This window comes from Oncorhynchus gorbuscha, unplaced genomic scaffold (assembly GCF_021184085.1).
Source record: "Oncorhynchus gorbuscha isolate QuinsamMale2020 ecotype Even-year unplaced genomic scaffold, OgorEven_v1.0 Un_scaffold_1119, whole genome shotgun sequence".
NCBI lineage: Eukaryota > Metazoa > Chordata > Actinopteri > Salmoniformes > Salmonidae > Oncorhynchus > Oncorhynchus gorbuscha.
Window position 1 is genome coordinate 86,656 of NW_025744481.1, and position 17,168 is coordinate 103,823.

Sequence of the window (17,168 nt, forward strand, 5' to 3'; positions counted from 1 at the left end):
AATATAGCAAGTAAAACACTGGAATGGTAGTTTTGCAATGGAAGAATGTGCAAAGTAGAAATAAAAATCATAGCTAGCCACCATGCATGAAATGCTGGAGTATGAATCTGCAGGTAGCTAAAGCTAACCAACTAGATTCAATGTTAGTTAGCTAGCTAACATTATGCTAGAACTAGCATTGCAATGGCTTTCTGGTTTATTAATTACATTTGGACAGTGTATCAATACACCCAGTCACTACAAAGATCAAGGCGTCCTCCCTAACTCCGTTGTCGGAGAGGAAGGAAACCGCTCAGGGATTTCACCATGAGGCCAATGGAGACTTAAAACAGTTACGGCAACACCTGAAAATGACTGTCTAGCAAAGAATTTTGAAATATATAAATGGGCAAATGTTGCACAATCCAGGTGTGGAAAGCTCAGACTTACCCAGAAAGACTCACAGCTATAATCACCGCCAAAGGTGCTTCTACAAAGTATTGACTCAGGGGTGTGAATACTTATGTAAATGAGATATTTCTGTATTTCATTTTCAATACATTTCTAAACACACTTTCACTTTGTCATTATTTTGAAATCCGGCTGTAACACAACAACATGTGGAGTAAGTCAAAAGTTATGAATACTTTCTGAAGGCCCTGTGTGCTCCAGATACCAGCCTTTACACCGTCTCTGAACCGCTCTCTCCTCTTTCCATCATTACTGTAACATGGCTGACACACCTTTTATTTTGTGCAAGAATTTATTCACCTGTCATGGAAAAATGTATTGAAAATATACTAATCGTTACTTTCAACTCGAAAAGGAGAACAGTGTAGCCATTTTTGTTTGTAACCACTCTGTTCTCATCCTCTAGCTACTGCTGCAAAGGTCAGGGCTGCGGTCTGTTGGTTTTTACATCCTGGAACGTTCAATTGAATGGAAACGGTGCTGTACTGAACAAGCAGTTTAAAAACGGGGAGGGGTTGTGGGTTTGGGAACGCTGTCAGCATGACCGCTGCCCTTTAAATTCCTCACTCATTGCTTCAAGCCACACCTCGCCACACCCACCAAACGTAGCACAAAGTCTGTTCAAGAACATACAAGAACGTTTTGGGGAAACGTGTTGTTCAGTACAAACCGCTCCACAACGTGGCAAACGTTCAAGTGAACTGAACGCACCTCAAGACTGAACCATCTTCTTGTGGGGGTCAAAAACGTATCTCTTGAATCGGAGGCTGATGTTGATTGGCTGAGTGTCCATCTTGGCATCTTCCTCTTTGGCTAGTTCCCCCTTAGCCCCACCCTTTCCTTTGTTCTTGGAGGTGGAGGAGAGGAGCTGCTTAGTCTCTAAACTGAGACCCTCTGAAGAGAAGAAAGAGGAAATGGGGAAGGGAGAGAAAGAGAAATCATATGAGCATTAGAATTTCTGGTAGTTTATACAAGTCACATAGGTATTTAACAAATACGAAAAAATACCATTTAAATGATCAAAATTAAACAAAGGATTGGACAGAGGTAGAGAGAAAATATAGAAGAGCGAGTGTGCTGAAATAGCAGTGGGCCAGATTCGTACCCACGCTGTTGCGTTATATGTGATCTGGAGGCAATGGCTTAGACCACTAGACCAGCCTCGGCCACACCACTAGACCTGTTATGACTGCTCTCCATTGGTGAATCAGGGTCAACGGTATATATCTGCTCTTTAGAGTGTTGATGACAGAGATGGAGATGGGAGAGAGAACAGAAACACTACATGACCATAAGTATGTGGACACCTGTTTTAATGAACATCTCATTCCAAAATCATTGGCATTAACATGGAGTTCCCGCTTTGCTGCTACAACAGCCTCCACTCTTCTGGGAAGGCTTTCCACTAGATGTTGGAACATTGCTGCGGGGACTTGATTCCATTCAGCCACAAGAGCAGTTGAGGCTCTGTGCAGGCCAGTCAAGGTCTTCCACACCGATCTCGACAAACCATGTCTGTATGGACCTCACTTTGTGCACGGCGGCATTGCCATGATGAAACGAGAAAGGGCCTTCCCCCAAACTGTTGCTACAAAAATATTTCCATTCAATGGAACTAAGGGGCCTAGCCTAAACCATGAAAAACAGCCCCAGAACATTATTCCTCCTCAACCAAACTTTACAGTTGGCACGATGCAGTCGGGCAGGTAGCGTTCTTTTACAGCACTCTTGCAGCAATCGGCAGTGCCGTTCCGTGAGCTTGTGTGGCCCACCACTTTGCGGCTGAGCTGGTGTTGCTCCTAGACGTTTCCACTTCACAATAACAGCACCTCAAATATTACAGTTGACCTGGGCAGCTCCGGCAGGGCAGAAATTTGACAAACTGACTTGTTGGAAAGGTGGCATCCTATGACGGTGCCATGCTGAAAGTCACTGAGCTCTTCAGTGAGGCCCTTCTACTGCCAATGTTTGTCTATGGAGATTGCATGGCTGCATGCTCCATTTTATACACCTGTCAGCAATGGGAGTGGCTGAAATAGCCGAATCCATTCATTTGAATGGATGTCCACATACTTTGTTTATATAGTGTAGATCTGTTGTGCTGGTCTTGTCTCACGGTTCCGATAGTTGTAGAAGAAACGTGTCTCTGTCAGGGTCCTCTGTGGCGGTCCTGTCCTGGCTGACATTTACGCTGGTGTCTGACAGTCGTCAGGCGGTTGTGGGCGTGCTCTGGATTCCTCTGGGACATCTGTGTGTGTGTGTGTGTGTGTGTGTGTGTGTGTGTGTGTGTGTGTGTGTGTGTTTTTCTGCTCACGTGTAGCTGAGAAATGTTCCCTGAGCAAACCTCTGCATCGGCTGACCTCGCCTACCCGCGTCACACGGCGCCACCGAGAAGATTGTTATGGTTATGCCAGCATGAGGGTTGTTAGGATTACGGGGATGGATATCTCCGATCTATTCGCTTGGCCTTACCCCACTTCTTCTCTCTCTCTCTCTCTCTCTCTCTCTCTCTCTCGCTTTCTCTCATTCACTTACTCACACAAACACTCACGCAAACACTCACACAAACAATCACACAAACACTCACACAAACAATCACACAAAGGGAAGCACTTAGATAAATAGCAGTAAATACAAACTAGAATGAATCATGTGATAGTGTCCAATAAAACGGTCAAAACTAGTTCAAGGTTTGAGTGAAATACAACTCATTTGCAAACGCGCACACAGTGAATTACCCTCCTGAAGCCACCTTCACACATGTATAACAAGCTGTGGTATTGATTTAAACCACATAATGAAAACATTTGTTCTATCCAGGCGGACATCACGTACACAAACCACACTACTCCCCTATCTTTCTCTGCTCCGTTCCCTCCATCCCTCTCTGGAGAGACAGAATAACTGTCTGGTGCCAGGCTGGTGGCCTTTAGGGGCTTGCAGGGGATGAGTTTGGGGTCAGGTCCAGGGGAGGGCGGATAGCGGGGGGATTGGACAGTAGTGCCTGTGTGAGAGGGGGGAGGTTGTGGAGAGGCCTGGAGGGCCTTCAAAGAAGCCCTTCAAATCTAACTAGCCCTCCTCTTTCCATTTCTCCCTCTCTCCGTGGCTTTCTCTGTCTTTAATCATGTGCCATGAAGGGCTTTGAGGGGAGAAGAAAAGAACAACAACGAGAGAAAGGGAGCACACACACACACACACACACACACACACACACACACACACACACACACACACACACACACACACACACACACACAACACAACACAACACAACACAACCACACCTGGGGTAGCTAGAGGTCAGAGGATCACACAGCGCCGTCATACTATGAGTGTGTACGATCAATGAGCATACTTGGTGTGTGACTAGCCAAGTATGTCAGTGTGTATGTAAGAGCATGTGTGTGAGTGTGTGTACGTGAATGTGAGTGAGTTGAGAGGATATAGGTAGGCTTCTCTTTCTAAATGTTTTTGGTTTCTCTTCCTGCCCGGCCCGGTGTGGAGCCTAGCTGTGGGTCGGAGGGGAGCGGAGAGACACAAGGTAAAATAAACAGGGAGCAGACTTCCCTCGGACCCAGAGCTACCCCCAGAGGAATCCTGGGAATGCTGGAGTGGGATTCCCAGCCCACCACTCTAACCACATCCTGATCCTGATAAGGAACGTACTGCGAGCACAGGAACCAGAGAGAGAGATACAGGAACCAGAGAGAGAGATACAGGAACCAGAGAGAGAGATACAGGAACCAGAGAGAGAGATACAGAGATACAGGAACCAGAGAGAGAGATACAGGAACCAGAGAGAGAGATACAGGAACCAGAAAGAGAGATACAGGAACCAGAAAGAGAGATACAGGAACCAGAGAGAGAGATACAGGAACCAGAGAGAGAGATACAGGAACCAGAGAGAGAGATACAGGAACCAGAGAGAGAGATACAGGAACCAGAGAGAGAGATACAGGAACCAGAGAGAGAGATACAGAGATACAGGAACCAGAGAGAGAGATACAGGAACCAGAGAGAGAGATACAGGAACCAGAGAGAGAGATACAGGAACCAGAGAGAGAGATACAGGAACCAGAGAGAGAGATACAGGAGAGAGATACAGGAACAGAGAACAGAGAGAGAGATACAGGAACCAGAGAGAGAGATACAGGAACCAGAGAGAGATACAGGAACCAGAGAGAGAGATACAGGAACCAGAGAGAGAGATACAGGAACCAGAGAGAGAGATACAGGAACCAGAGAGATACAGGAACCAGAGAGAGAGATACAGGAACCAGAAGAGAGATACAGGAACCAGAAAGAGAGATACAGGAACCAGAGAGAGAGATACAGGAACCAGAGAGAGAGATACAGAACCAGAGAGAGAGATACAGGAACCAGAGAAGAGAGATACAGGAACCAGAGAGAGAGATACAGGAACCAGAGAGAGAGATACAGGAACCAGAGAGAGAGATACAGGAACCAGAGAGAGAGATACAGGAACCAGAAAGAGAGATACAGGAACCAGAGAGAGAGATACAGGAACCAGAGAGAGAGATACAGGAACCAGAAAGAGAGATACAGGAACCAGAAAGAGAGATACAGGAACCAGAAAGAGAGATACAGGAACCAGAAAGAGAGATACAGGAACCAGAGATACAGGAACCAGAAGAGAGATACAGGAACCAGAGAGAGAGATACAGGAACCAGAGAGAGAGATACAGGAACCAGAGAGAGAGATACAAGAAGAGAGAGAGATACAGGAACCAGAGAGATACAGGAACCAGAGAGAGATACAGGAACCAGAGAGAGATACAGGAACCAGAGAGAGAGATACAGGAACCAGAGAGAGAGATACAGGAACCAGAAGAGAGATACAGGAACCAGAGAGAGAGATACAGGAACCAGAGAGAGAGATACAGGAACCAGAGAGAGATACAGGAACCAGAGAGAGAGATACAGAGATACAGGAACCAGAGAGAGAGATACAGGAACCAGAGAGAGAGATACAGGAACCAGAAAGAGAGATACAGGAACCAGAAAGAGAGATACAGGAACCAGAGAGAGAGATACAGGAACCAGAGAGAGAGATACAGGAACCAGAGAGAGAGATACAGGAACCAGAGAGAGAGATACAGAGATACAGGAACCAGAGAGAGAGATACAGGAACCAGAAAGAGAGATACAGGAACCAGAGAGAGAGATACAGGAACCAGAGAGAGAGATACAGGAACCAGAGAGAGAGATACAGGAACCAGAAAGAGAGATACAGGAACCAGAGAGAGAGATACAGGAACCAGAGAGAGAGATACAGGAACCAGAGAGAGAGATACAGGAACCAGAGAGAGAGATACAGGAACCAGAAAGAGAGATACAGGAACCAGAAAGAGAGATACAGGAACCAGAGAGAGAGATACAGGAACCAGAGAGAGAGATACAGGAACCAGAAAGAGAGATACAGGAACCAGAGAGAGAGATACAGGAACCAGAGAGAGAGATACAGGAACCAGAGAGAGAGATACAGAGATACAGGAACCAGAAAGAGAGATACAGGAACCAGAGAGAGAGATACAGGAACCAGAAAGAGAGATACAGGAACCAGAAAGAGAGATACAGGAACCAGAAAGAGAGATACAGGAACCAGAAAGAGAGATACAGGAACCAGAAAGAGAGATACAGGAACCAGAGAGAGAGATACAGAGATACAGGAACCAGAAAGAGAGATACAGGAACCAGAGAGAGAGATACAAGAACCAGAGAGAGAGATACAGGAACCAGAAAGAGAGATACAGGAACCAGAGAGAGAGATACAGGAACCAGAGAGAGGGATACAGGAACCAGAGAGAGAGATACAGGAACCAGAGAGAGAGATACAGGAACCAGAAAGAGAGATACAGGAACCAGAGAGAGAGATACAGGAACCAGAGAGAGAGATACAGGAACCAGAAAGAGAGATACAAGAACCAGAGAGAGAGATACAGGAACCAGAAAGAGAGATACAGGAACCAGATACAGGAACCAGAGAGAGGGATACAGGAACCAGAGAGAGAGATACAGGAACCAGAAAGAGAGATACAGGAACCAGAGAGAGATACAGGAACCAGAGAGAGAGATACAGGAACCAGAGAGAGGGATACAGGAACCAGAGAGAGAGATACAGAGATACAGGAACCAGAGAGAGAGATACAGGAACCAGAGAGAGAGATACAGGAACCAGAGAGAGAGATACAGGAAAAAGGAGAAGACCCCTTTCCTTCTCTGGTTGTACTATAAATGTAATTGCATAATTCTGACTAATAAACAGATGGAATAAGAAATTGGCAACAAACGCAGTTAGAAACTCAAATGATACAGTCCTTATCTTGACTGTTAATGGAGCTTATGAAGGAGAGACACTATAGGGAACGTTGGCCGTGCACAGTAGATCACCTGCTGTCAACGAACAGTGGCAGATCAACATGTAGAATCGCCAGGAAATTAATAGAAAATGATGGGTGGTATCTGATGGTAAAATGTGATAGGACGCCCATGGTTCCGCTGATTTTAACCAATCGTCGGCGCGGTCCTTTTCTTCCTAAACAGATTTACTCACCACCTCCACCTTCCTCTCCAGCCCCACCGCGACTTACCTGGCACCCAGATCGTAAACTTGCCGCTTTGTCTGATGCCGCCCTCGATGATCCCTGCCCCGCCGATTGAGAGTGACCTTTAACCCCAAAAACAACTGCAGTTTGGTCTACTTCTTAAACCGGTTTCGCCCAATCACAGTGTAGTCATCTGTTACCTGACCAAATCAAATCAGATGTTATTGGTCACATTCACGTGTTTGGCAGATGTTATTGAGGGTGCAGCAAAATGATTGTGTTTCTAGCTCCAACAGTGAAGTAATAACTAACAATTCACAACAATACACACAAACCTAAAAGTAAAAGAACGGAATTAAGGAATATATGAATATTAGAGATGACTAAAGAGACATGAGGGGCACCAATGACAGACACAAAGAAATCATATAAAAAAATATAAAATATAATTATTCTAATGTAATAAGCTTAAATTATATTATTATTCAACGAACAGCTTCCAGTTCATGATAAAAGCAAATAATAGACATGGAAAATCTCCTAAAACTATCCAGCATATCCTTTAATTATTTATTGAGTCTGACAGTATAAACTTCCTCCAGCACAGAGAGGTCAGTGTGTGTTTGTTTTCTATGTTCCTCTCTCTGATTTAACAGACACTGGTGCATGACCTCGTGTTACCATGCTGCCACTCTGTCGCCATAGTGGGGGGTGGCTGACCCCACCATGACACTGTTCTGTACCCCGTCCCGACCCAACGAGCCACATTGCCCTAGGCCTGCCACCAGCTTGTCTGTATCTCCTCTTTCGTTCCTCTACACATTCTTCTTCTGTTTGTTGTTTGTATTTTCTCTCCATCACTGAGACTCTCTCAACCGTCACTGATCCGATAAAGGGAGGGCACCGCTCTGTCTCTCTCTCTCTACTTCTCCCCCTGAACCCTCCCCACTTCGCTCCCTTTCTCTCTCTCTGACGTTGGGTTCTGACTGAAGCGTGACCACAGATAAGCTACAGTTGGTACACATGTCAGACAACACTGTGTCAAAGGCATGACATAAAGACACAGTCATATCTCAAACATTCCAAAATCTCAGGTATGTGTCCTCTTAGAAGACAAAAAACAAACAGCACTTCCTCATTATGTGAGGGGAACCCACACACACCCACATGAACAGAGTCTGACCTCACAGGGAGAGGGTCAAGGACTGCTGTGTAACTGTGGGGTTGGCTGTCGACAGCCTGAGGTGCTATCAGCAGTAAAACTTGTCCACACACTTGACCTCTGACCTGTTAGCGACCCTGACTGAGGGTGTGTACACACAGACAGACTGCTGGCTGCTGCTGGGTGGCAGAAACCACTCAAACAGACAGAGACAGACAGGAGCAATGAGAGGCAGATAAGACTCTTATGAGCCAAAAGGGGAAAAACAAACTGAGGAACATAGAAATATATTACAAGAGTGAGATGGAGCCAGGGAGAAAGAGGCTGAAAGTGAGAGACAAAAAACATGACGGATCGAGTACACAAAGAGAGAGAGAAAGAAAAAAAAGAGCAGAGAGAGAACGAGCAGAGAGAGCAGAGAGAGCGAGCGCAGAGAGAGAGAGTGCAGAGAGAGAGAAAGCAGAGAGAGAGAGCTGAGAGCTGAGAGAGCAGAGAGAGAGCAGAGAGAACAGAGAGAGAGAGCGAACAGAGAGAGAGAGAGCAGAGAGAGCGAGCGCAGAGAGAGAGAACAAATCAAATCAAATTTATTTATATAGCCCTTCGTACATCAGCTGATATCTCAAAGTGCTGTACAGAAACCCAGCCTAAAACCCCAAACAGCAAACAATGCAGGTGTAAAAGCAGAGAGCAGAGAGAACAGAGAGCAGAGAGAGAGAGAGGGAGCGCAGAGAGAGAGAGCGCAGAGAGAGAGAAAGCAGAGAGAGAGAGAGCTGAGAGCTGAGAGAGCAGAGAGAGAGTAGAGAGAACAGAGAGAGAGAGCGAACAGAGAGAGAGAAAGCAGAGAGAGAGAGCTGAGAGCTGAGAGAGCAGAGAGAGAGTAGAGAGAACAGAGAGAGAGAGCGAACAGAGAGAGAGAGCAGAGAGAGCGAGAGAGCAGAGGCTAGAGTGCGGATCGGGAGGAATGCAGGGAGAGAGTGAGAACAGAGAGAGACAGTGCAGAGAGAGAGAGTGCAGAGAGAGAGTGCAGAGAGAGAAAGCAGAGAGAGAGAAAGCAGAGAGAGAGAAAGCAGAGAGAGAGCTGAGAGCAGAGAGAGAGCAGAGAGAACAGAGAGAGAGCTGAGAGAGCAGAGGCTAGAGTGCGGGTCGGGAGGAATTGCAGAGAGCCATGTGGGTATATTTCTGTGCCACTCAGGTGTGTCCAATCCGCACCAGTCTGTCTGGCTGCTGCCTCTGGCATCAGGGGACCACACGCCTGTGTCACAGCCCAGCACAGGTCAAGGCCCCGCATACTTCTCCACACTGCCCTCCCGCACCGCCCCAGGGACTCTGTGTGTGTGTGCACAATGGGAGCTCAGTCCCTGCAACACGCTCCAGCACCACCAGCAATGAAAATCCAAACAAAGACTAGAGAGAGAGAGACAGAGGGAGAAGAGGGGTGAGAGAGAGGGCAAAGGAGCAAGGACAGAGATCCATGAACGGTGATGGGAGGGCAGGGTGTCAGAGAGAGGCGAGCAGGGCGTCCACTCACCCTCTCCACCGCTCTTCTCCTTGCGTTTGGTCTTGTAGATGCGTAATCTGGGTAGTGTAGTCTCAGAATAGCTCTTCTCCTCAAAGCCCTCCAGCAGACGCCCCTGGAACGCCAGCCGGCACGCGTTGGCGTGGATGTCTGTGTCCAGCTTGGAGCCTATCACCAGGCATAGAGGGGGACACGTGACCGGACACTCAAACTCCAGCAGCGCCCACTGCTTCGGGTCTGGCCTAGCTCCTCCGGCCTCCCGCTGACCAATCACATCACCCTGCATGGCCCCACACACCGGCTGCCGGAACATCTGAATCAACTTCACGTTCTTGGTCTCCTAGGGGTTAAAAGACAAACACAGACAGACAATCAAACTAACCGACTCTTGTTTGTTGTTTGTGCAAGGTTAGTTTTGCAATTGACAAATTACGAGGTATTACCATGTACAATATACAACAGAACAGGGAATGGGGAATACCTATTCAGTTGCATTCAACTGAAATGTGTCTTGTGCATTTAACCCAAACCCTCTGAATCAGAGAGGTGCTGGGGGCTGCCTTAATCGACGTCCACATCATCGGTACCCAGGGAGCAATTGTCGTTGGGGTTAACTGCCTTGCTCAAGAGCAGAGCGGCAGATTTTTTCCTTGTCGGCTCAGGGATTTGACCCAGCAACCATTCGGTTACAGGGCCAATTATCCTACCCATCACTGAGTGTTGTTTTTGTTGTGTGTCCACTGTAGTGTTGTGTCGGAGAGTAATGGTCGTTGTGGCCTAACCACCATTCTTCTCTGACACTGAATGCTGAGACAAAAGCCTGTTTTTTTCAGTCTTTTGCTGCCACCTGATGGAGGATGTTATAATGACACCAGTTGATAGTATGGTTGAATGCAATAAGCTGGTGTTTAGACTAGGCTAGCCTACAAACAAATGTGAGTGACTGCATCTGGTCTAAATTAGTCAGCTCCTGTACTGTCAACCCCCACCACTCTTCTCCAGTCTCCCCATCCTGCCCTTTCCAAAACACACACACATCCTCCACCCCCACACTACCATCCCTCTTTCCCCTCCCTCCTCTTCCAGTCAACTTATGAACTCTGTAGATTCTACTTCAGCCATGTGCTGTCCAGGTCATCTGAATCAGGGTTGTTCTACTGCAACAACTATTCTCCACCTTTCTGGAAGCAGGGACTAAGAGCATGCCATGGAACTAATTCAACTGACTGACGCACTATAACAAATCAGCAATATCACAAATAATTGTTGCTGGTCAATAGACTTAGCAGGTTGAGAACCGCTGACCAGGACTTCTTTCAGTGGTCATGCAAATCAACGTTCTGCGGTCAGTGACCGTAGCTCGAGTGCTGGGATCTCCACGGTGTCGTTGACAGCTAGCGCCCCCTGTAGGATGGTTCCAGTCATGACCGTGCCCTGACCGCGGCTGGAGTAGCAGTGGTGCACCGCCATCAGCAGGGCTCCCCCCGGATCTCTGTGAGGGAGGCACGTCTGGCTCTTCAACAGCTCGGGGAGACATGCATACAGAGCAAAGTCAAAACTGCTGTCATAACATTGTACGGTCACCGTAGGCATGAGTGTGATTCACACACACACACACACAGACAGACTAGAGGGCCCGTCCTAATCAGAAGCATATCTTAGTGTTGAGTCTGTGTATCCTGTGGTTTCATAAAGACTTCCTGACAGTGGCTCTTGTGTTGTAATCATAGGTCAGGGGGTTCTGCCCTAGGACAGTGTCTGTCATATGCCTCTTTGTTCTATGGTATCTACCTTTTTACTGTGTCATTTCAATTAAAGGATACTGTAGGTGTCATTGAAGTGGTCTTCACATCAGTAAGAAACGCGGCATGGAACGTTCAGGCTGCTGCACGGACACTATGGAAGCTGTAGTCTAGAGCACCCGATTGAAATGTGTTTGAGAGCACTTAACTCTCTAAATGGGTCAACTTAGTGAGAAAGATATGGTGATTATTGTGAGTTAACTAACTATAACCCTAAATTAAAATATTGCATTTTTATGCCACATTTAATGAATTTACATGACGCTACATTCCATGATGTGGACAGTATGTGTTACTACATTACACAAGCTCACGTTTTTGACCACAGGGCAATTCCAAGTTAACCGAATTACTCTGAGACCGATTTTTTCACTTCAAAATGTATATCAAACTCAAACTATTGATTTCAAAGTTTAACAAACCATACAGCTCTATGCACAAGGACTACTTTAACAAATTCAACAGAAAATTGTACAAAAACACATCTACTGGAAAAACTGTGCAGATGTCCAAACTTTACATCAGCACAGATCTTCTTGTAAATGTGTTTTGGTAAAATGTTAATTAATTCCATTACCGTGGAATTTCCCTACATCAAATTGGGGGGGAATTTACTTCAGATTGGCGATGTTAGTATAAAAGTTTATAGTCAGCATGATGGCACGAGATCATTTGCTTAAAACAGATCAATCTCTTTGGTTTTGTCCTGTGATTAAGACATACGCACTGTGGGTCACAGGAGTTAGAACTGTGCTCTCATTTTCGAACTCAAACAGCATGGAGAATTTGGGGTGGTCTCTCTATAAAAGTTGCTAGCCTCACACCAGATTCAAACTATCACTGAAATAACAGCCAAACGTTGTCAGTGTTGATATCATATGCAGGGGCGTGATTCATGTAAGTTAAATAACAAACCAATATGTAGACCGCTGTCTTTAGCAAATTAACTTCTAACCAGTGATATATATAAAAATATCCTCAGACTCAATGTGGCCTTTGAATAGTGTTAGTTCAAACAGCGCCTACCACCCAGACGTTTGCCTCGCTTTATTGATTTTAATGTGATATTGATATGAGTGACTAAAGGGATACTTCGGGCTATTGACAATTCATCTACTTCCCAAGAGATTTACTGGAAATCTATAGGTATCTACTAGCATGCTATCCAGCAGTTCATCTGACTCTGGGGAAGTACATAAAGGACCTCATTGACAAAATCCCGAAGTCTCCCTTTAACAAAATAGTGCTGCGTTTACCTTTCTGCATTGGCAATCCACTTGAAACTAAATGCAACAATCGAAAAGGTAGCTGGATGTTTTTTTTACAAGTTGTCCTCTAACCAGTGATACAGTATACGTACTATGCCCAGATTCAGTGTGGTTTTTCAGTAGTGTTCGAACAGGACGTGCAACCTGACTCCCCCCTCTCGTTCTATTGATTTCAACGTGATATCGATTATGAGTGATTGGCAAATAAGTGCTGCGTTTCTCTTTCCGTTTTGGTGAGCACCAAATTCAAATGCATCACTCCAAAATGTAGCAGGCTGTCTTCAATAGCTTGTCGTCTAACCAGTGATGTAAACAATATTTACAGTTCCTGTGTGTTTTCTGTGCATACAACCTGATTCCCCCAAAATAAATACGAGTGATTTATTGCCACTTGTCAAACCATTATTGCCACTTGTTTTTGGTGCATATGCAGTTTATAAGGTGCTCGTAAAAAAATATAATACAAGTAATATATTACTGTTGGGCACATGTAGAGTTGAAGTCGGAAGTTTACGTACACCTTAGCCAAATACATTTAATCCTCTTTAAAAATTCCCTGTCTTAGGTCAGATAGGATCACTGCTATTTTAAGAATGTGAAATGTCAGAATAATAGTAGAGGGAGTGATTTATTTTAGCTTTAATTTTTTTCATCACATTCCCAGTGAGTCAGAAGTTTACTCAATTAGTATTTGGTAGCATTGCCTTTAAATGGTTTAACTTGGGTCAAACGTTTCAGGTAGCCTTCCACAAGCTTCCCACAATAAGTTGGGTTAATTTTGTCCCATTCCTCCTGACATGTATGGTGTAACTGAGTCAGGTCTGTAGGCCTCTTTGCTCGCACATGCTTTTTCAGTTCTGCCCACAAATCTTCTGTAGGGTTGAGGTCAGGGCTTTGTGATGGTCACTTCAATAGCTTGACTTGGTTGTCCTTAAGCCATTTTGCCACAACTTTGGAAGTATGCTTGGGGGTCATTGTCCATTTGGAAGACCCATTTGCGACCAAGATTTAAGTTCCTGACTGATGTCTTGAGATGTTGCTTCAATATATCCACATAATTTTCCTACCTCATGATGCCATCTATTTTGTGAAGTGCACCAGTCCCTCCTTCACAAAGCACCCCCACAACATGATGCTGCCACCCCCATGCATCACGGTTGGGATGGTGTTCTTCGGCTTGCAAGTCCCCCCCTTTTTCCTCCAAAAATAACGATGGTCATTATGGCCAGACAGTTCTATTTTTGTTTCATCAGACCGGAGGACATTTCTTCAAAAAGTACAATCATTGTCCCCATGGGCAGTTGCAAACTGTAGTCTGGCTTTTTTATGGCAGTTTTGGAGCAGTGGCTTCTACCTTGCTGAGCGGCCTTTCAGGTAATGTCGATATAGAACTAGTTTTACTGTGGATATAGATGCTTTTGTACCTGTTTCCTCCAGCATCTTCACAAGGTACTTTGCTGTTTTTCTGGGAATGATTTGCACATTTCGCACCAAAGTATATTCATTTCTAGGAGACAGAACGTGTCTCCTTCCTGAGCGGTATGATGGCTGCTTGGTCTCATGGTGTTTATACTTGTGTACTATTGTTTTTACAGATGAACGTGGTACCTTCAGGCGTTTGGAAATTGCTCCCAAGGATGAACCAGACTTGTGGAGGTCTACTTTTCTCTGAGGTCTTGGCTGATTCTTTTGATTTTTCCATAATGTCACGCAAAGAGGCACTGAGTTTGACAGTAGGCCTTGAAATTCATCCACAGGTGCACTTCCAATTGACTCAAATGATGTCAATTAACCTATCAGAAGCTTCTAAAGCCATGACATCATTTTATGGAATTTTCCAAACTGTTTAAAGGCACAGTCAACTTAGTGTACGTAAACTTCTGATACCTTGAATTATAAGTTAAATAATCTGTCTGTAAACAATTGTTGGAAAAATTACTTGTGTCATGCACAAAGTAGATGTCCTAACCGACTTGCCAAAACTACAGTTTGTTAACAAGACATTTAAAAAATACAAAAAAATTAATCAACATAAGTGTATGTAAACTTCTGACTTCAACTGTATATGTAGGTAGTACATTTCATGTTTAGGTTTTCAATATCACAAATAGTTTTTGTATCTATTGATTTGGACACTTCAAAACTGTGTTTTGACATTGGCCTATTTATGAACAGTTCTTGTCAACAGGAATTAGCAATAGCATAATTTTGTATGTTTTAAGAATACAAAATGTTTGCTTTCAACATTAATTTCCAACAACATTCTAATTAACCAGGCACAAAGTGCTGAATGACTCCAAAATCGTGCTGTGATTAATTTATCTTGATGATATACCAGAGATCGGGAAAACGGGGTTGTCCTGTCTCGTCAGAATATTAACCCATACCGCTAATAGTGCAGGCACATCCTGGGGCACCAGTGCGTTCAGAGTCTTTACCTCCATTAAGTCAGGCACTCCCTGGTGTTCCTCTGTTTCAGGGGCCTCAGGACCCCCAGGCTTCGCTGCCACGGCAATCACAGGACAGTCTTTAAATCTGGTCAACAGGGGATGAAACAGGGTTTAGAATGACTGTGTGTGTGTGTGTTACCTGGTGTTCTCTAGGGTCTTGTGCAGTCTCTTGGTCATCTTGTCGATGGCGGTCTGTCTCTTGTTGGGCTGCAGCAGGTCAGTCTTGTTGAGAATGACCACCATGCGGGTTGCAGGTCAGCTCTCCTATCAGCAGACACTCTGCTGTCTGGGACTGGACCCCCTTCACCACGTCTACCACCAGCATCATCAGGTCTATGATCTGAGTCCCTGGAACACACACGCACAATTATACTTTAATTTATGCTACATGACTTGTCAATAATAAACACCGCAGTCCAAAACTACTGCAGTGAAATGATTGTGCACACTCAGCACTGCATGGTTACAGCTCCTCTACACAGGACTCCTGGAGGGCCAAGTGACCAAATTCATAAGTTGAGCAACCAATGGAGCAACAGGAACAGAAACAGACAACCAAGAATAACAACAGAACAAGAAGAGAGGGAAAGAGGGAGGGAGGGTACAAAGGGATGTAAAGAAGGGAGAAGGGCTAGAGGGCTGAAATTAGAGCCCCAGCTCACTTGGTTGTCTTTCCTCCCTCTTTTCTTCCCCTCACTTTGGCAGTCTTTCTTTCCTGTGCTCCCCTCTTTGCTCTGCCTCTCTTTGGCTCCCTTTCTTTCCTGTGCTCTCCCCATTGGGGATAGGAGGGGAAGCTTATTACATACCCCGTTCCCCACACCTTCCTTCCGCCCTAATCCACAGCATGTGCCATCCACAGGGACACACTGGCTTTATATAGCAAACTACCAGCCATATACACTGACTCAGGCTGCACTCCTGTGTGTGTGTGTGTGTGTGTGTGTGTGTGTGTGTGTGTGTGTGTGTGTGTGTGTGTGTGTGTGTGTGTGTGTGTGTGTGTGTGTGTGTGTGTGTGTGTGTGTGTGTGTGTGTGTGTGTGTGTGTGTGTGTGTGTGTGTGTGTGTATTCGCCTTATCCTGCTTTCCTTCTACTGCGACTCCCTCTGTTCTCTTCTCCCACCAATGCCCAGTTTGCTCACCCTCACCTCTCAGGTCTGTCAAAGCAGTCTTCTCTTACAGGATACAGTGCCTTGCGAAAGTATTCGGCCCCCTTGAACTTTGCGACCTTTTGCCACATTTCAGGCTTCAAACATAAAGATATAAAACTGTATTTTTTTTGTGAAGAATCAACAACAAGTGGGACACAATCATGAAGTGGAACAACATTTATTGGATATTTCAAACTTTTTTAACAAATCAAAAACTGAAAAATTGGGCGTGCAAAATTATTCAGCCCCCTTAAGTTAATACTTTGTAGCCCCACCTTTTGCTGCGATTACAGCTGTAAGTCGCTTGGGGTATGTCTCATGGGGTATGTCTCTTGGGGTATATCAGTTTTGCACATCGAGAGACTGAAATTTTTTCCCATTCCTCCTTGCAAAACAGCTCGAGCTCAGTGAGGTTGGATGGAGAGCATTTGTAAACAGCAGTTTTCAGTTCTTTCCACAGATTCTCGATTAGATTCAGGTCTGGACTTTGACTTGGCCATTCTAACACCTGGATATGTTTATTTTTGAACCATTCCATTGTAGATTTTGCTTTATGTTTTGGATCATTGTCTTGTTGGAAGACAAATCTCCGTCCCAGTCTCAGGTCTTTTGCAGACTCCATCAGGTTTTCTTACAGAATGGTCCTGTATTTGGCTCCATCCATCTTCCCATCAATGTTAACCATCTTCCCTGTCCCTGCTGAAGAAAAGCAGGCCCAAACCATGATGCTGCCACCACCATGTTTGACAGTAGGGATGGTGTGTTCAGGGTGATGAGCTGTGTTGCTTTTACGCCAAACATAACGTT

The 17,168-nt window shown here is 45.2% G+C and overlaps 1 pseudogene; it reads right to left on the bottom strand.

The window, feature by feature from the left end:
- Nucleotides 1-536: 536 nt before the first annotated feature.
- Nucleotides 537-15,990, bottom strand: LOC124016909 (annotated as a pseudogene).
- Nucleotides 15,991-17,168: the final 1,178 nt, after the last annotated feature.